Source organism: Gopherus flavomarginatus, chromosome 13 (assembly GCF_025201925.1).
Source record: "Gopherus flavomarginatus isolate rGopFla2 chromosome 13, rGopFla2.mat.asm, whole genome shotgun sequence".
Lineage (NCBI taxonomy): Eukaryota > Metazoa > Chordata > Testudines > Testudinidae > Gopherus > Gopherus flavomarginatus.
Genome location: NC_066629.1, coordinates 7981286 through 8000833, shown reverse-complemented (window position 1 = coordinate 8000833; position 19548 = coordinate 7981286). Strand labels below are relative to the sequence as shown.

The following is a 19548-nucleotide window of genomic DNA, read 5'->3' as shown; positions in this document are numbered from 1 at the left end:
AAACATGCAGAATTAGTGGAAGGGCATGCTGCTTTCTGGAGCCCGGAAACCAGCACCAAGAGAAGAGGGGCCGGCTGTTGCCGGGGGCTCACTGACGACATCGGTTCCTGGTTCCAGTCTCAGGAGCACCGGTACCAATCCCGGTTCCAGTCCAGGTACCAAGAGCATTGGTACCAGTCCCACTTCTGATCAGCCAGAAGCCAATCATGGCCCTCGCATTCTGCATCGCTGAAGTCCAGCAACAACTCGGACTGATACAGTTACCCACACTGGATAGTAGGGAACCCCAAGCTGGTTGGCAACCCTAATGGGGGCTGCCAGGACACTGGCCCTTTTTGGACCCCTTGGGCCTACCGCCGATGGCAAGGGGCTCCCTCCAGGGCCAGTTACTCAGTGCAGTGGTCCCGGTCCCTGCACTGACGCTCTCCCATGTGAGAAACTACAGTGTGCACACCACCTGCATCTTCATCGGGCAAGAGACCGAGAGAGACTGGCACTGAGTCCGTGCCGCCCCAAGGTCGTCTGCCCTGGCCCTAGCGGAAGCCCCTCCCTTAGGGAAGGGGGACCAGGGAGACCAGCAGGAAGAAGCTGAGCAGATACTGACCTCGTTGGCATCCCAGGTGAAGCGGTGGTGGGCACAGCTGTATCAGGGCCTCCGCCAACAGACCACATATCCACCAAGAGCTGCTGCATAAGGCTTCCTATACTTGGGAAGAGGACACCATGGTGGACATTCTGAGCCCAGAAGGTCCATCCAGAATAGCGCTCCTGCTCATTAAGACCATTCAGTTGAACTATAAGACTATATGGCAGACCTCGGCCTCCAGTGTACCAACAGCCAAAGGTGTGGAGTGCAAGTACTTCTCCCCATCAAAGGGTTATGTGTTCTTGTTCTGCCACCCAAGCCCCATGTTCCCTGCTAGTCTCAGCGGTGAATGAGAGAGAGCACCCACGGGCAGCAAGCCCTGGCCCCTAAGGCCAAGGAAGCGAAACACCTGGTGCCTGTTCGGCAGGAAGATGTATTCGTCAGGCAGCCTCCAGTTGAGAATTGCTAACCAACAGACCATCCTCAAGAGGGCATAACTTCAACTCCTGGGCAGCAGCAGGGAAGTTTAAGGACAACCTCCCCCAGGGTTCCCAACAGAAGTTCATGGCCCTGGTAGACCGAGGGTAAGGCAGCAGCAAAGACCTCTTTCAAGGCATTCTTGGATTCGGCAGATGCGGTGGGCCAGGATAATTGCATCGAGCTTAGTCATGCAGCGCTTGGCGTGTCTTCAGGAGTCAGATTCTGCCACCTGAGCTCCAAAATTCACTCCAGGACCTCCCCTTCGAAGGGTCCAGACTCTTTTTTGGACCAAACGGATACAAAAACTACATAGCCTCAAGTACTCGAGGGCTGGGTATGCACATCCGGCGACTCAGAGGAAGCACTTTAACTCTAGGTTTTTGTGAGACTGAAGTAAATATGAGTCTAAGATGAAAAATGTCAATTACATTTGAGAGAGATGCCAGGCAGGATCACAGCCCTTTCCATCTAAAAAGATTGCTGAGTGGTGTTTTATGAGGATGGTGACCTGCATTGTATCCTTGCACTTTTAAGCATGGAGCTGAGCTCCGACAGAATTAGCTCTTTATGTTCAATTTGATTGCACTATAAGTCCCCTTGCTGCAGAAATCTGAGCAGAAATCAGAGCAAGGCACAAAAATCTGAGCAATTAATTTTCTCTATTTATGTGGACCTCTTGGGGCCAACTCCAGGTGCATAGATTCTTGCCAGTGAACTTCAGGCAGAAAACAGCACGGGGCAGGAGTTTTTCCCAAAGCCTACAGAGAGGCCACTGAACAGGGCTTCTTTGATGGGAACTATGCGGGGACATTCCCTGACATAGCCTGTGGGTATTTATGCATGTTACTCCCTATACATTCATAGCAACTGGACCTCTCTCCAGTGCGGATTATTCTTACCTTGGGCAACAAGAACCTGAATGTGTCTCAGGGATGGGGGTGTCCATGAATAGGGTCTTTGCTGTCACACATGGAAACACATTAATGCTGCTTTGTGAGTCTGTTTTGTAGCCATATATATGGTGACCAAAATTTGGGCCTTTTATTTCCAAATCTTCTTGGTTGCCCTGAAAGAGAGACCCACATTCCAATATTGTCATTTCACAATCTTGGAATCACGTCCAAGTAACTTTATTTTTCCCCACTCAAAACATGATCCTCCTGTCTGTCCTATTCAGGCTCAGCAGCGCATCCCCTTTCCTTGGAGAAACAAAGCAGGAAACTCTCGCCAACATCACAGCGGTGAATTACGAATTTGATGAGGAATTCTTCAGTCACACCAGTGATCTGGCAAAAGCCTTTATCCGGAAACTCCTAGTGAAAGACACGCGGTAAGGGAATGTACAGAAATGGCTGGCTGCCTTTCATGCCGCCCGGTCAAAAATGAGCATGCTGAGCAGTTCAGAGGTTTCATTGCAGAGTAGGTCGCTGTGCCAGGGTGAGTCATTAAGTACAGGTGTATTGCTGTGTCCTTTGTAAATGTCTGTATACAGAGGCCTAAAAATATGCCCTGTGGCAAAATTCACCAAATGTAGCAGAATTTGGCATGCATTTCTTTCACCAGTAGGGTTAGATTGGTTTGTTTTTTTTTTGTGAAGTGCAAATGACTGGATTTGATAGGATTTTTAGAAGCTGTTCTTGTGTCTGGTAATTCTGAAACTTTCGTTATTGCCTCTAATGACATCTCACAAGCATTGGGCACTTGGTGGGTGAGTATGTCTGTGTGTGAGAGAGTTGATTTTTATATTTCAGTGTTTCAAAACAGCTGCTGAGCATGGACAAATTCAGACTAGAAAATTTTACCAGTGAGTAATTAATCATTGGAACATAAAGGGGGCCTGGTGGATTCTCCATCACTGACAATTTTTCAATCCAGGGTGAATGTTTTTCTAAGAGATCTGCTCTAGGAATTATTTTGGGAAGTTCTATCGGCCTGTGCTACACAGGAGGTCAGACTAGATGATCACAATGGTTCCTTCTGGCCTGTGGAATCTATTAATCACATGCTAAAGCCTGCGGATTGGCTTGCAGAGATTGTCAGGAAAGCAACTCCTATGTGTTCAATTGGAGGATTGTGTTCATCAGTCTCAAACCTCCAGAGGGACACCCTATCTGTTCACATCTATAAGCCACCATTTCCCTTCGCTGTCTTCATGAAGTCCATTCATCTGAGGCAGGATGGCTCTTATCCCAGGTCTGTAGTAGGATGTTGGTAATTGCTCCCACACCCCAAGCATATTGCTGCAAACTCCTTGCTCTTCAGTTGTCTTAGTGTCAAATAGGCTCCCTTAAGCCTTGTGCATCAGCTAGATGGCACCTGGCACTTCTCTAGCAGCTATATGGGCTTTCCCCCTACCTCATGGTGATTAGGGACAAGAGAGATTCTTTAGCTACTGCAGTAAGGATTATAGGAGAGGGATCTCTGCTCCTGAAGTTTTGAATGAGCTGGATACAGCAGGACTACCTTGCACACTTTCTGCACTATGTTGGGGTGGGTGGAGAGAGTAAAGGGCATCCTTGTGGGTTATGTGCTGCTGAGCCTCTGAAGAGTCTATTTGTACTAGTGGGAGTGGTCATCGGATGTCTTGCTGGAAACAAAGTGGGGGGCCACTTGCAGAAATGGTGTGGGAATGCAGGTCACTAGGGTGCCCTCTAAGACATCTGAGGGAGAAGGTAAATAGTGGGGGCTGTTGGGAGAAGGCTGCCAGCTAGAATATCTGTCCAAACACATCAATAAACATTTCTACAAACCTCAGGCCCCAGGATATGTTTGGAGTCTGATGGGAATGTTTTGCACAGGTTTAGCAAGTGCCTTTCAAGCCAGGCATATCAGGCATGTTGAAATCTGTGCTGTAACCAGCTCCAAAGGCGATACCATGTTTATTCCCATCCTGCCTGAAGGTGCTAGTGTACTATTCACAGTGCTGCTAGGGTGTAGGAGAAAGTTACATCTTCTTATTAGTATTTAAGCATCCCGCCCAGGAATACTGCTCTCAGGAAGCAAGAGCTGCAGGGGTGACTTGATAGCTCGTGCATTAAAGACGTTTTTGATTACATTAATCTTATATCAATTGATAGAGAGAAAAAGTCAGACCATAGTGTGTGCAGGTAGAATTCACTCATTAGACAGAACTATCATGAAACAATTAGCAGCATTTCACCTCTTGTTAACAGAACAATGAGAGCGGGAGAGATTTTCATTGAGTGTAAATGAAAATTAAGTCCAGCTCTGCTAGGGGTAGCACTGTATTAACACTGATGACAGAAAGCTAACTGTTCTGAACCCTGCTGCCCTACAAAGTAAAGAAGCCATGAAAGTTGTACCTCACTGTAAGTAATCCTGGCACTATTGGTGACAGTGTTATAGGTTACAAGGTATAATATTAAAGTGTTGGTTCACAAACACCCTGAGAGTAAGGGTATGGTAAGCAGCTTGGCTCTCATTTAAGTGTGTGTTTCATTGCAGGCAACGGCTCCCAATTCAAGAAGCTCTCACTCATCCTTGGATAACGGTAAGGCCAAAGATAGTGATGGAATACGGGTAGTGCTTTTATAACTGGTGGACATTTGCTTCGGGATTAACTAGTACAGAATTTGTATGGGAATTTATATTTCCACGCTAAAGCTATGTGCCTAAATGGCAAGAGAATTCATCATGGTTATGGCTTTCAGAAATCAGTTTGAACCAGACAGTGAATCTTAACCTCTCCATGTCTCACTTTCACCCATGAGCAAGGCAGGGAGAATACTCCCCTTCTTCACAGGTAAGTCATGAGAAATAACTCTACTAAACACTCTGAGATCCTTGGATTCATGACAAACAGTAGTAAAATCTGTTCAATTCCTTCCAAAATCTTGGATTTCTGCAAGCCTTAATCATGATTTCTGTTATTACAATAAAGCCAAAGTAGGGGTGACTGGAATATAAAGAAATGGGCCTACAGTATTCTGTATTAGAACACTCTTTTTGTTGTTTTCATCTCTAATCACTGTTTGCATGGACACAAACCATTTTTGTGGTATAGTGCTTTTGGGTGTTGAGAGCTGACCATACCAAATGTGAAAACTAATCAGCTCCTTCCAAATGTCATTGGTGTAGTGAGCTAGTAGCTGTCTGGATTTGCTTGGTATTTGGATTTGTGTGTGTGTTTGTGTTGTTTTGTTCTAAGCAAAGCTTGCCTCCGTAGATAAATCTCTTCGTGAAAATACATTTAGCAATCTCAGTATGGCAAATACAGATGTTTAAACACTGGATTGTTCTCGTTTTGTTATGTATTGTACAAAACATTGAGTGGAGTGTTTTCAGGATTATTTTTTCCTCAACAATGTTGATGGTTTTGAGAATTTAACTGCACAAACTGTAGCATGCAAATAGTTCACAACCCTTAGATTTATTGACCCTTGTCCCATGGGAATGAATGCTCAGTGCTTGTCACATAACCCCTTTTATTGTAATCAAATGCATGAAGGAGAATGACTGGAAATGATGCTTCTCCCCAGCATTGTGGAAATGCAGTTTGCATCTCTTGTCTGCTGTGTAGAGTTGAATTTGTGCAATATCTTGCAATCTTGATAATCAAGCTATAATTCTGGTTCTTCTGTCTGAAGACTCACCAGTTGATAGAAGAAAGAAAAGTCCAAGAAAACAAGAAGGTTGAAAACAGTCAGCTGAAGACAAAACGTCTGAAAGAGTACACCATCAAGTGTCATTCAAGTATGCCACCAAATAACACCTACGTCAACTTTGAGCGCTTCAGCGGGTGGGAGAAGACATTTCTCAGATGGAAACGTGGTTTCAGCACTCTATGTCCCATGACTCCCTGCAGGAGGACATCCATGTTCTGGTTTCCATATATAATGAAGAAAAAGCTTGGTACAAAGAAGAAAATGAAAATGTGAGACACAAGCCTTCACAGCTGAAGTATGAGCACCATAAAATTGAATCCCTGAAGAAACATCTGCAGGATGACATCAAGAATGTAGGTTCTAGCCTTGCAAGTGTCACTGGGAAATACATTGATGTAAAGTCTCAGTATGAATCTCTCAGTCAGGAACTTTCTGAGGAACTCAGGTGGCTCCAGGATTTAATGAGTAGTTTTTAGCTGGAGAATAGAAATGATGCATGTGTGAATGGAAACTTTGGCTCTGTTTTCAACCAAGAGACTAATGAATCACTAATGGAGCTGTTAAATAGATTTTGCTGTGAAGACTTCCTTGCAGGCTTGAATCTTGATGTTGCAGAATCAAGTCAGGAATGGTTAATAGGCAAAAATCTGCATTAGAACTCCTATCTTGCTGTCTGTCTGTCTCAATGTGCAACAGTAAGAAATCATCTCAGTTTATAACTTCAGAACAAAACCATCACCTGTGCATTAAAACAGAAATATGGAAATGTTGCACAAACTATTGACCAAAAGCCTATACTCTGCAGTGGTTTTTATGCTGATGTTGTAACCAGCACAGTTCCTGAACCCTTAGAAATAGAAATCACTTTGTTTTAGGGCATGTGTAACCCTGCAGTTATTCTGCACTAACATTATAATAATAGTAAACATACAAGTCCTGAAAATTATTGGGTAATTCACTTGAAATGAAATAGTATTTCACTCCTTCTTTACCAGATTCCATATGATTTGAAGTCTATAAAATCACCTGGTAGCATTCTTGTTTGGATGAGGGAAATAGTCTCGCAGATTTGCTGGGGTTAATTCTGCACAGCAGATAATTAAAAACACTTATGAAGGTTTTTGCAGCCCTTTAAAATGGAGCAAATGATGCAATGATTTATCATTTCACACCATGAAAATAACAGCTAATGAAGGAAAGTTAAGGTTATTTGATAGGCTAATTATTCAGGATACAGTCTCTCTTTCACTGTCATCAGATGTTAGAACAGAGGTCCCCAAACTGTGGGGCACCCCCCCAGGGGGGTGCAGAGGAATGTCTAGGGGGCACAGCTGGGGGGCGGGGAAGGCTCCATTACCATCCCCTGCTGTGGGCCCCAGCCTTGGCCCCCTTAACCCTGTCGGCGTGCCTTGCCACCCCTTCCCAGCCGGAGCCTTGCTCCCAGACCCAGCTCTGGGGGGGGGGGGGGCAGGGGGGAGGCACGAAGTAAAAAGTTTGGGAACCACTGTTAGATACTTTTTAGTCCTTTAATGTGAAGTTCTTGCAATAAAAACAGGTACTTTGTTTCATGTACAAAAGAATGTATTTGAAGACAGAATGATAAATCTGTAACAGAATGACTCAAGAACTGGATATGTATATTTTGCTGTGCAAATAGTAGATTATTTTTGCAGCAAAGAATCCTGTGGCACTTTGTAGACTAACAGACGTTTTGGAGCATGACCTTTCGTGGGTGAATACCCACTTTGTCAGATTATTTACGAGGATTATGATCCATCAGGCAGTGTCAATAGACCTTTGACTTTTATTCCATAATAAGAAAGGTCTGTCAAACGAAACAATTGATTGACTCAGTGTAGTGGAACTTGAGACTGATGTTTTTGTTCCAGAAGTCATTTTAGAAACTTATGAAAAAGGAAAAAAAGTCAGTGTTTAAACTGAATAATGCACCATTTCCCTGTGTTTCAAAGGAGAGGTTATTTGCTCAGGCTGTATTTATGTGCACAAATGTAACCATTTCACGGTTTGGACACAATAAATAGTCTCTTATTCACGATGCTGTAGTCTCTGATGTGAAAGACTGTGACTGAAATGGGATATTTAAACATTTACTTAGCGAAGTAATTATAGGGCCAGATTCTCTAGCTGGTTTATGGCTCCTTTGTGAGGCTGAGGTGCTGCAAAGGGGCTGTAATCCAGTGGCAAATGCCCTGCAGAGAAAATGAATTCCCTTCTGGGGCATCTATACCACAGATATCTCTCTCCCACACACACTCCCTCCCTCCCTCCCTCCCTCCTTTCTCTCTCTCTGTTACCCGCCCCCTTGGCATGAGGGGTGTGTCATGGGCCACGAGGGAGTGTGGTGGATCTGTGTTTCACATAGCAATCCTTGACTGGCATAGTGTCCTTCAAAGGAGCCGTTACCAGTAGTGCAACCTGGAGCTGCCTGGAAGCAGCTCTAAGTTGCTTCGGAGCCAGGGTTGGCCCAGAGAATCAAAGAGTGGGAACCTGATCATGCCATGGCAGGGCTACAATGCAGGAATCAAACCTGTTTTTAATGACCTGACATAAAGACTGCAGATTGTCAGAGACTATCTGCATGGCCAGTTCTGTGATGCTTCCAGTGGAAGTCTCTGGGGGCTAGGCCCTTAGATTTGTACCGGGCCGGCTATTGCAATCGGACTGATGTTGATTGGGCCTTTGTGCATTACCACAGTACAAACAACATGCTCAAGCAAGGAATCCCTCCTCCCTGGGCTCTCAAGCTCAGGCACGGCCATACCATGTCTCTCAGTGTTGCTTCTAGCAGCCCTTTGGAAATGGATGCAGTTGCTTTCCCTAAAAGAGTTAAAGTGAGAGTCACTCTGTACAGCTTCAGGCAAACTCTCCAACCCTCATGGCCGAAATCCCCCTTTTCAGATAATCATGCTCTGAACAAAGAGGAGGACAAAGGGAGAGATGATCTGTTAGACTTTTCTATTTGTTCGCCCCACCCTCCCCCAGAAAGCCCACTCCTCTGTTCTGGAAAAGCTAATGATTTAAATGTAATGGGCTGCTGTTCATAAGATTATAGGAATAATCCTGTTTATTATTTTTATCTACAAAGAAACAATGTATTCTCATTCAGTTCACAGAGCGCGATGAATCAGAAAGTGCCAGGTTCTCATAGTGACTTTGGGAGACTAGTGAAAAACCATGCTTATGTATATATTTGTTTTACACCTGTCTGTAGCACAATAGCTGTGTCTGGTGTTGGTCAGAGAATAGACATGCATCCCATCCTGAGACACTTACATTCTACATTAGACAGGATGGAAGTAGAATTTTCAGAGGTTTCTAAGTGACTTAGGGGCATAAGTGACATTGTCGTTCAATGAGACTGAGGCTGCTAAGTACCAAAGGCCCAGATCTTCAAAGATATTTAGGTGCCTAACTCCCACTGAAATCAATGAGAGTAAAGTGCCTAAATATCTTTGAAAAAGAGACTCTGGCTCAAAAGTCACTTAGGTGCTTAAATGAAAATTTTTACCAAGGACCTAATAAATCTTATATCTCACTTGTAATTTTCAAGGGAACCTGAGGGAGGGAGGTGCTCAACTGTCACTGAGTGCCAGGCTCCTTTGAGAGCCCAAGCCTAGTGCTCTGCTCAGTGCTGCCTGGTATGTTGAAGAGGCAGGGCCGGCTCCAGGGTTTTTGCCGCCCCAAGTGGAAAAAAAAGAAGTCACGATCGGCGGCTGCTCCACCGCACCACTTTCTTCTTCAGCGGCAATTTGGCAGCAGGTCCTTCCCTATGAGAGGGACCGAGGGACCCACTGCTGAATTGCCGCCGAAGAGCTCAACATGCTGCTCCTTCCCTTTGGCCACCCCAAGCACCTGCTTGCTGAGCTGGTGCCTGGCCCTGTGAAGAGGATACTGTCCAGAGGGACTAGACAACTTTTTCAGAATCGAGGTTCTCTTCCCCTCATTTTGAAAAATAAGAAAATAGAGTAAGATTCAAAATCTGGAGAAAGGACCCTCACTGTACAGAATTTGTCTAACCTATTCTTGACCCCATATTTCTGTCCATTTGGATGATCTCTGTATATGGATATACAGGCACAGAGCAGAAGGGACAATAGAGCAGGTGCTCTGATCTTTAGCATGTCTGGCTGAGGCTAGTATCATTATGACCCACTCCTCAAGGCCTGTGCTTTTTTCATGAGTTGAAGGAGGTCCCTGCTGTAGCTGAGAAAGGATCATGTCCAGCTGAGAATGACAAGATCACGACTTTGCAAGGTGCTTAGCAATATGGGGCAACTGATTCTTAACAGTCTGGAGTATCATAAAACTAATTATTTGGGTGGAGCTTCAGGGGCTCTGCCATTGAACGAGCATTTAAATGTTTTTTGACAATTGTACTACTGACATTTACCAGTGACATTTTGTAGTTCTAACCTAATTTCTCACCAGTCTTTTTGACTTAGCACATTTGTGGGATGTTGTCTAGACCCTTCTAATGTGGGGAACTGACATGTCATGCTTCAATATCCAGGGTCAATTATGCACAGATGTTGTCTACCTTTAACGGAGACGGAGGGAAGGCTGATAATTTCAGCTCCTTTCTCTCAGAGGTATTGACATACTTTGCCACTGTAGATGAAATCTCAGCCTCTGTATTCATTTGTACAGGTTTCAGAGCTGAGGACAGCTTCGGAGAATGATGGGAAGCAGAAGCAGTGCAAATGGTTCAGGTGTTTGCCATTAGGCTTTAAACATTTCTCTGTGCAAGAGTGAAAACTGTCCTGGATTTCCCACAGAAAGTGTTCTTAAAATTGACATTTTCACATCCTGCTCTATAGAAAAAGTACACATTGAACTTGCGGTCCTATTTATATCACCTCCCTGCCCTCTGCTGGCCCAGAAGGGCTGGGATCAGGTATTGGCCAACACTGAAGGACAGTTCGGATCGGGTTGTGGTCTGCTACACTCTGGTAAATCGTCTGGCATTTTTACACTGATGACCTGATTTTTCAGAAGCGCTGAGCGCTAAAAGGTTCCATGAGAAAGGGATTTGTGAAACTTCAACCCCTCTGGTGATCAAGCCATGACGATCTAACAGCATATCTTCAAGGTGTTACATACTTTCTGTCTGTTGCATCAAAATGTTTGTTAAAAATCTTAGAGCCAAAGCTGAACAACTTGCACTTAGATGCTGCTGACTCTGAGGTTGCCCTTGGCCTGACAAGTATCTCAGAATACACGTGCATAAAGCTTTAAAACTCTGAGTCCCTCATTGATGCTGTTGTCCTAGTGCACCTCCTTGCTCACTCTCCCTTTCTTATCAACATTCTGTAAAATACATCAGCAGACGGGCTACAGCCAAATTGCAGAACTACTGAGAAGAAAAGATGTGGTGGTATACCCTATTATAGGTGTATTGTTTAGAACAGTGTTGGCTGTTTAACAGCATTATAGCTTGTGTGAAAGCAAATGTGTCAGCTCAACAATATTACCAGTTTCCTGACAAGATGTTTCTATCTTTGAGGGTGCACTTTCCATCCTGCTCTGGTGCTTCTATTTCCTTGCTTGTTTAATTCTAGTCCAATTAAATCTAAGCATTTCTGGATCTCCCACCACTGTAACATCTACTTACAACATAAGTTCCCTGAGCCCCATTTACTGATGTAGTATGTGTACCGTAACTGATACTGAATGTCAGCTAACATTTTCTCATTTTATTCTCAGGAGTTTGGGAAAAGTTCCCATTCGATACTTCATGACAGGTCCCATACAAATGAAACCTATGTATTCGGTTACTTTTCCTGTTCAGTTCTGAATCGAACCTGTTGGTCTCACAACCTAAATGAACGCCTCCTGCAATCCATCTCACTGTAACTGTCCAGCTCTTGTAATGTAAATCACTTCCAGTTGACAGCTATCTTTGTTATAACTTTGTTCTGATGTCCTGTTTCACTGCTCAGCAAACCCCTCATAGTTGTCGCCTATTCAGGTCTTTGCTGTTTCTTCAGTACTCTGCTGATCTACTTCCTGAGTCAGCGGAGAAGCAGCACTGTTGGTGCATTACCGTCTGATGTGTGAGTAGCAGAGGACATGCAGATCTCTAAAGTTTCTCAGTATTTCTTGTTCATATGTTATACATTCTCCAGTTTCAAAACTGGATTAGTAAGGCCGTCAAAAAGTGACCGGGTTGATTGGTAGCACAAACCAGCACGGTTGAAGTGGGGTTATCAAATCCCTCTGGTAAATAGGAAACCCAGTAAACTTACACACCAAGAAGACATGCTAGGGGGGAAAAAAGAGGTCTGAAATTAGGGAAAGGTCCACTCTGAACTTTGGCTGAAGCTTATCTTTCTAAAGGGCATGGAAACCCTAAATCTTAATACATCCAAAACTGGAGATCTAGGATCTAGATCTGAACTTTGTCACTAAGGCTCCTCTCTAGAAAAAGCCGTGCACTTTAGAACAGAGAATCCGGTTTAATGATCACTTCTTAAAATGTTTGCAACATTTTATGTTCCCCTTAAGCAGAGCTTCTCTCTCCTTTCACCTCTTTCATCACATAAGCCCATGTTCAATTCCTTGCATCTGATTCCTTTCGCATGCACCCAGAATCCACTTGCTTTTGCACCACTAGGATCAGTACAATGTGAAGCATCTTTATGGGGGACCTCACTACAAGTAACTGAACAACCTAGTTTCAGCAGAATACCAGAGACAGGGAATGGGAGCAGATAGGAGTTGGTTGAACTCCTTTGGGGTCATGGCCCATGGGTTAAGACCCTCTGAACTAGTGTAATGAAAAAGTTTCCTGGTAGTTTAAAAACAAATGATTTGGCTTTCTGGGGGCTTACTCTACTGTTAGTATTTCATTGGTACACTGTGACTGATACGGTTCCCTGATTTCTAAAGTACTAGTAATGATATCAGCATCTTTTCCCACTCTCCTGACATTGTCCATAGGGAAGGATCTGAAAGGGCTGATTAGCAGCTGGGATATTGACGGCCCTATGGAACCTCTGAAAGGCATCTTATTTTTTAAAGGGAACACTATCAGGTTTTAAATTCATATATTTCTTTTTTAAAAAAAGCAGCTTTTCTTAGTAATGTCTCCATTAAACACTTCATATCATCGATCATCAATCTAATTGGCCCTTCACCATCTGTGCTGTTTACTTGTAGCATCCCACTCAGCTTGGACATTGAAAAAAGTACAATCGTCTGTTTTCCTTTTACTCTGGAGGAACTAACAGTGACTCTAGCATTAAAGCGGAGCTGAGATTTTGCCTTTGATGGGATCTTAAACCCTCTCAGGAGTTGAAACAGTGGCTGGGCTTTAAAAAGTTAAACTGATACAGAATGCGCATCAGAGACAGGACACTGGAGTAGATGGACCACAGGTCTGAGCTGGTATGACAATTCCTAGCTCCCTATGACAGATGTTCATGTTAATATTACTTGATCTGTCAGCACCATGGGTAGTGAGGGTTCCTTATGCATTTAACTATGGCAGCTGGATGGCATTAATTTTAAATGCTCATTCCTTCCAAAGGGGTCAGAGGTAGAGCCAAGCTTCCTCTTTCCCTCCCTAAAGGGCCTTGACTAAGGAACCTCACAGGTTTCTCTTCTGTCATCATTTCTAAGCGACACTTGTCAAATCCCTGTGGAAAGCTGTGGAACTCCAGGCTAAAATGTCATCAGTATGCCGACAACAGCTCTCCATCTCCTTCTCAAGTGCCCCTGATGGAGCCCTATCCATGCTCTCCCAGTGCCTTTCAGAGAAAGAGACTTGAATGAAAGCCAGCGGGCTCAGGCTCAATCCAGATAAGACAGAGGTGCTACAGGTCAACAGAGGGAATTACTCTGAAGAATTAGCATAGTCAAGAACTTCTCCCTCAGCTGAGCTCCTCTCTCTGGTTTTTAACTCAGTTCAGTGTGTAACTGATGCAAGCAGAGTCATGTTTACTTTCTGTCCCTAGGGAAAGCTAAGCAACAAACTTGTCATCTCTTGTCTTCCAGCCAATGGACAAGTGGCAGGCCCTGGTGAGATGAGAATCTATCATTAACTTGGAAAACTTCAAAAGGCGATATGCCAGGAGGCGATGGAAGGTATGGCACTGGGACATTAATGCTGATGTGATAATACTTACTTATCCTGAGGGGCTTCGAGGGCAAGATAACAATTGCAAAGTGCTTTGAAGATGTAAAGCACTATAGCTGTATTAAGTATGTTAGGGATTTCCACATTGCAAGTGTCACTTAATTCTCACCTCTCCCCGTCCCCCAGCTCTCTTACAGTATTGTCTCACTGTGCAACCACTTATCTCGCTCACAGATGAGAAAGGTCCCACTGATGCAGGATGAAAGTTTGGTAGGTACATTGAAAAAACAAGGGAAGAGAGAAGGAAAAAGCAACCATTTTACTGCGAGGTGAATCTTGCTCCTCTAGCATGGGCACCCAAGGTCCAAAAAGTATCAGAACCGCCATGGTTCTGGGTAGTAAACCCATGGAGAAGCCAGACCATGAGATGCTGTACCTTTTTTGTACCCTGAGCCATTGCTCCAACGGTGCTATCTGTGGCATAAATGGGGAGCAAGGAGTGGCCAGTGGCTCTGCAAACTGTATTCACTGGCCAAAATTATGATATGGGGGAGTAGTATGAAAGTTGCACCAGGTACATGGCTACCATAGTGATGAGCTTGGTATCAAACCCTTCACTGAGAGAGGTGAGGGGTGCAGTTGCTCTATGCTGTGTGGGGAAGAGCGGATTTCATCCCCAAACATACTACGTATTGTAGTTCCCCCATGCAAAGCCCATGTAAATGGGCTTTGCACAGGGAATGGGAATTTGATGCTAAGGGCCAATCTTGCACTACTGATGCCAGTGGGATTTTGCGATAGACTTCAGTAGAAATTCCCTATGTGAGCAAACATGGACTAAGGAAGCACTTGAATATAAAATGTCTTATCTAAAATGGGAAAACCCTTGTGTTCAATGGCTTCTCATGAGAGCACATCGCTGGTCGGTTTGTATTGCTTAAACTTAGGTTTGCAGAAACGGGACTTGAAAAATTCATTAGGTTGGAAATAGAACAAGCTTACGTACTCCTGATGCATTTTTGTCTAAGTATTCTCTATAGGTTCTTACACCATCTACAGTTTTTTAGTGGGCCTTGTTTTAGTTCTTTATTTATTTATTTTGCCTGATTGTTTCCACGCATTTGCCCAGTCTCCATTTAGCCAAAGATAAAGTGGGAGTTTCTGTCAGGCTGTTTTAACAGTGAGCTTTAGTCAATACAGAAAAACAGGAACAAGGATGTCCTGCTTTAGGGTCAGATCAACAACCCCACTACAGGCCATCTGCTGTATTTTGGCTGGGAGGTCAAACTTCTTTTAGTTTTGGCCCAATAATCTTATCCAGGAACAGCCACCCCAAAGTGGAGAAACGCGTCTAGAATCCTGTGTCTTGCTGTGGTCTCCAGTTGATGGGGGAAATATCTACAATGCAACTTACACCTCTAGAGAACCTCAGTGATGTTTCTCTTAGCTCTCCTGCTTATCCCCCCATAGATGAGTGGTTAAGTATGTGTTTGCTAATCTGTGTAGAAGCTCTGTATCTCATTCAACAGACTGAAACATGACATTCTCTTTATTTCAGAGAAATTGTGAAAGTGACCAGGAAGAAGATCTTTCCCAAAGCAATGGCAGTCGTCTGAGAAAAAGCAGCATATTTTAGTGTCTCTAATATTCTACACTAGAGAGACATGTGAGGAAAACTTCATCCTGGCTAAAAATGCAGCCCTAACAGCAAAGCTGGTTTATGGTCAGATTCAGTGATGATGTGCTGCTCACTTTTCAACTTACACAGAGCACCTGCATAATATTATTCAAGATCCACTGAAAACTTACAAAACTCGGGAGTCCAGATTCCCTGAGAAGTGCGGCAGCACTGACACTGTCAGAATAATTTTACTTGTAGAGCTTTTCATTCTTCTATGAATTCATCTGTGAACTGTGATATCACCTGTATCCAGAACATTGTTTTTACTGACATTCTCTTAAATGTAGTGCAATTCACATTCTGAGCCATATATAAGAATGTGTGAATTAATACCACTGGATCAGCCTTTATGGCAGTGAAGCTGTTATTGCTTCTTAAGCAAACTTTTACAAATCATTTTTATTGTTTTGTTATTAGTAACACAGACACACGTGTCTGAGAGGTGTCTGCAATAATACCACTATCCTTGTCGTGATGAAAAGTCATCCTGTTTTTCCATTTTATCATCGAAGGCGCTAGCCTGCTAGCATGGAAATGGTGTAATGAGTGGACCTGAGTGGAGTTTTTTGCAGCAAATAGTATGCATTTTTCAGTGAACTGAAACTATTCACCGAATCAACACAATGGACTGAATAATTTCAGCAAAAACATTTTTTTCCAAAGACTGAGATCCTATTGGCAAAAGACGGAGAAGTCATGGTGCCACCACTTCCTTATCAGCTTTAGCCTGGTGGTTAGGGCACTCATGCCAAACCCGGATTTAGTTCCCCCTTCTACCTGAGCTGGAGAAAGGATTTGAACTTGGGGCTCCCTCAGTGCAAAAAAGTGCCCAAGCCACTGGGCTATGGAATATTCTGATGTGGAGCTTGCTCAGTCTCTCCTGTTGAAACAGTTTGACAGTGTATAAATAATTAAATAGTCATTGGAGCAGGAATCTGATCTGGTGTCTTCCACCTCAGCCACCAGCTATAGAGTCTGTCCCACACTCTACCTGGACCAATGACTATTTGTGCTTTATCCGAGGGACCACTCTCTATACATCTGTGAAAATAAGCTCTATACTGGTATAACTGCATCCACACTAGAGGGTTGCACCACTTTAACTATATTGGTCTCTAAGCCAATGTAGTTAAATTGGTACCAAAAGTATGTGGAGACCAGCCCTTTATTTTGGATCGGATGTAGCTAAAACCACAAAGCAAAGTGTTTGTTCTACAAAATTTCACCTGATATGAATGATTTTGTATCCCAAGCTTGAGATTTTAAAAGATTAAAGTTGTAAGTTTGTGTTGAAACATCACACCAGGTGAATTTTGCCGGGCTTCAGGTTTCACTGTGACCATTTTGCAAAGCTTTAAAAATCAGGTTTGAGTCATAGCTTGATATCCTCTTTTAAGTGGGGATAAAAACATGCCTAGTACGTGCGTCAGGAGGAAGTATCCAGCATCCAAGAAGAAAGAGGTAGCGTAAGTGGAAGCAGAAAGGAAAGCATGAGGGAAGAGACACAATGGTAAGCAGGTGGGAAGTAATCAGTGAGGAGGAATGACTGAAAGGGAGAGCTAGGAAGGGAGTGGCTAGATAAAGAATTGGGGAGGTTAGAAAAGACCAGAGGAGAGAAGGGAAAATAGGTTTAGGAGGATTCTAAAGGAAAGGGACAGAAAGAGGAGTGTTTCCACCAAATGTCAGACCACAGTCTGAAGCATCTGATGTAAAAAATAGGCTACCTCATGTTCAACAGTGCTCTAGACCATGGCTAAGTCGATGGTGATCCTCAGCCTGTAAAGCCTTGTTTTCATTAGGATAAAAAGGTGTGTTCCGAATTTGAGTTAGCAAATACAAGGTAAAACCCTAGTGAAGACCAGGCAGTTTGTTGTTTGCACACGTTAGCTGGTTGAGGTTAAGACTACAGGGGTGGCTAGGTTTTATCTTGATCTGCTAACTCATGATAAAACTACAAGTGCCTTGTCTTTACTAGCATTTTGCCTCGTGATAGTTCATTCAAGTTCAGAACATACTTTTTTCCGATTGAAGACAATGCCTAACTGACCAATTACGGGGTATCAGAATTGTGCAGCAATCTTTTTCTCTCTCCTCTAGATTTCTACAATACGTTCTTAGCTGCTCTTGACTTCCCTTCCCTTATTATACTTGTTCAGAAGTCTGATTCTAAACTCTTTGAGATGGAGGTTTCAAAATAGTAAGTACTAGCTAGAAAAGGTGGATTAGTCTTATGTTTGTTTTCTTAACTTGTAAATGTGTATTTTGCTGGAAGGATTTTTGCCTCTGTTTGCTGTACTTTGAATCTCAGGCTAGCAGGGAGGAAGTCCCTCTCAGCTACATGAATCTGAATACTCTGTAAACATTCACCATCCTGAGTTACAGAGATAATTTTTACTTATTCTTACTTTTATTAAAAGCTTTCTTTTTTTCTAGAGCCTGATTGATTTTTCCTTGTTTTAAGACCCAAGGGGATTGGGTCTGAACTCACCAGGGACTTGTGGGGGGAAAGGATGGGGAAAGGTTAATTTCTCCTTGTTTCTAAGATCCAAGGAGTTTGGGTCTTTGTTCACCAGGGAATTGGGGAAGCCTCTCAAGGCAATCCAGGGAGGGGAAAGTCTTGGAGGGGGAAGGAAGGGGAATGGTTTATTTCTCCTTGTTTTAAGACCCAAGGGGTTTGGGTCTTGGGTTCCCCAGGGGAGGTTTTGGGGGGACAGAAAGTGTGCCAAACACTAAATTTTTGGCTGGTGGCAGTGCTATCAGATCTAAGCTAGGAATTAAGCGTAGAAGGGTACATGCAGGTCCCCACATTTGTACTCTAAAGTTTAAAGTGGGGAAAATACCTCGCCAATCAGCTTGTGTAGACTTAAACATTGGACTAAAAGTGAATTTGCACTGTAGTAATGGATACATAAGCAGAGAATAGCACATAGAAAAACTTTTTTCTTTTCATTCTATAGAGGAATATTTATAAAGAGAACAGTAAAAATAGATATTTGAAAAATCAATGGTTCCGCCACTTGTCTCCCAGTTTCTAAGTTCAGGATTCTCTTTGGCCTGTCCCATGTGATGGTGCTCAGATTAGCCTGATATTATCAGAAAGAATTTGAAGACCTGCTGAGCACCCAAACCTCTAATTTTAAGGCTGCATGAAAATCAGGCCTGAGCCCTGGTTATAGAAACATCCTGGAATATAACATCAGCCATTGCTTTGGGCCCTGTCCTGTGGGGAGTTGAATGCCCTCACCTCCTGCTGAAGTCAATATGAGTTAGCATTTTTCAGGATTTTGGCCTTTAGTTTTGGCTGTACCCCTGTGTAACTAAGAACATGAGTATGCAGGAATAACCATAACTGTACTTTCACTCACAGATAAAACAGCATTGCCCTCCTTTCCTTACTATCTTCTGTGAGCCTGTAGCTTCACATGACCTGTATGGGATGTGGCATTCAGTGCAAAGGAACCACCAGGGGGTCTTATAGGAAACACTCATATTTGAGCAAAACTATTTCCTGATCTTTTTTCAAATACTAATTCAATGCCTGTGTATATTTGGAGGTTTCAGTGCAAACTCCAGTCACTGATTTACTAGTACGTTTCTTTCCAAATGTATTTATAACTTTGAAGTCTATACCTATTCCTATATATTCTGTTGGGATGAAATTCACTCCTGTACAGAAGGGCCATTACAAGGCATAAGCAACTCTTAGTTAAGCTGTATCTAGAAGACTTACGTGGTGCATAGTTCTCGTCCTGGCTCTGTGCATAGGAGTGAATTTCACTCTTAATAATTTGGAATCTTAAATACAATTGTCCTAGTACAACAGCCTTGAGTTTCCCCTTGATACCGAAAGTAGAATGTAAGAATGTACTTCATAAGAATGGTTGCACATGTTACAGGACTTGCCTCTTTGGGAGAAGATCTATATTTTTAATGCATGCCTGGCCCCTTGGGAATCTGAAGAAGAAGGATACAATAGTCTGACTAAAGAATAAATGAATATGTTGTTATAAATCAATTGACATATGGATATTTTATTATTGGTGCACCCGTGCTGTTTTTAACCTTTGTACCTATGTTT

At 43.2% G+C, this 19548-nt stretch overlaps 1 protein-coding gene and 1 pseudogene across 1 annotated transcript in view; one reads left to right on the top strand and one right to left on the bottom strand.

The window, feature by feature from the left end:
* Window positions 1–15425, top strand: part of LOC127033552 (death-associated protein kinase 2-like) — an 18323-nt pseudogene extending 2898 nt beyond the window's left edge.
* The window catches only part of LOC127033680 (dynamin-1-like protein), a 325175-nt gene that overhangs the window by 82325 nt on the left and 223302 nt on the right, over window positions 1–19548 (bottom strand). The window lies entirely within an intron of this gene.